Source organism: Aplysia californica, unplaced genomic scaffold (genome assembly GCF_000002075.1).
Source record: "Aplysia californica isolate F4 #8 unplaced genomic scaffold, AplCal3.0 scaffold00948, whole genome shotgun sequence".
NCBI lineage: Eukaryota > Metazoa > Mollusca > Gastropoda > Aplysiida > Aplysiidae > Aplysia > Aplysia californica.
In genome coordinates, this window is record NW_004798218.1 from 197,954 (window position 1) to 198,984 (window position 1,031).

Here is a 1,031-nt window from a genome sequence, read left to right on the forward strand (position 1 = left end):
GACCAGTGTACACGTGTAGGTCAAGCTCACACAGACTGACCAGTGTACACGTGTAGGTCAAGCTCACACAGACTGACCAGTGTACACGTGTAGGTCAAGCTCACACAGACTGACCAGTGTATACGTCGGGGTCAAGCTCACACAGACTGACCAGTGTACACGTGTGTGTCAAGGTCACCTGGTGTTATTTCCTGGAATTTGCGCCACAGAAATCTACAGCGATCCCTGCACAACGCTCGTGTAGGTTCACTCAATGCTGGAAGCTTTTAGTCACGTTTTCAAGGCTAAAACTGCTCCTGGACTTGGATGGCGGGTGCCTCTATAAATAAATTATTGAAGGTCAAGGTTACGTTCTAAACAGAGGTGTGTTTTTTTTAAAGTCACATTCTGGGTTTGGGTTCAAATCCTGGATAGACAACACGGGTTTGTCTTCGGCACCTGAACCTGTGGAAGAAAGAAAACAGGACTCAGTTCTGGTAATCCGGATGTTTGAAATTGTGAGCACGAATGAAGACTGAGGAAAAAACCACAAACGAGCAAAAGACCGGCATCTTACGTCTCTTTTGACAGGGGCGGGGCATTGTCGGGGGGGGGGGTGTACGATACAATTTTACATAAAAAGGTTAATTAAGACGCGAATTTGACCTCGCCCAAATTGTGGATGAAGACTCTCCGTACAATGGAGCGACGACGATGGACTTCATGAACTGCCAGCCATTCCTCAGGGGCAGGTTTGGGGTTTGCTTTTGTTTTATTGGTTTTGGTTTTATTTGTTGTTTTTTAAAATGTTTTTAAAATGTGTAATACCCTAAGATCACAAAGCAGTCTCAGGCTGATTTAATTGAGGAGAAATCTCATGGACGTTGAATACATCGAGCGGTTTCACCTTTGTCTTTTCTTTTTGTTCTTTTTTTCTAGATATTTACGATCGTGAACCGGGTGCAGCTTTTGTTGAGAGATTGTGGATCTGTTACGTCCTAACGATCAGACATTTCTGTTCTCAGACAGCATTGTAGCCGGCTAGCGGGGGG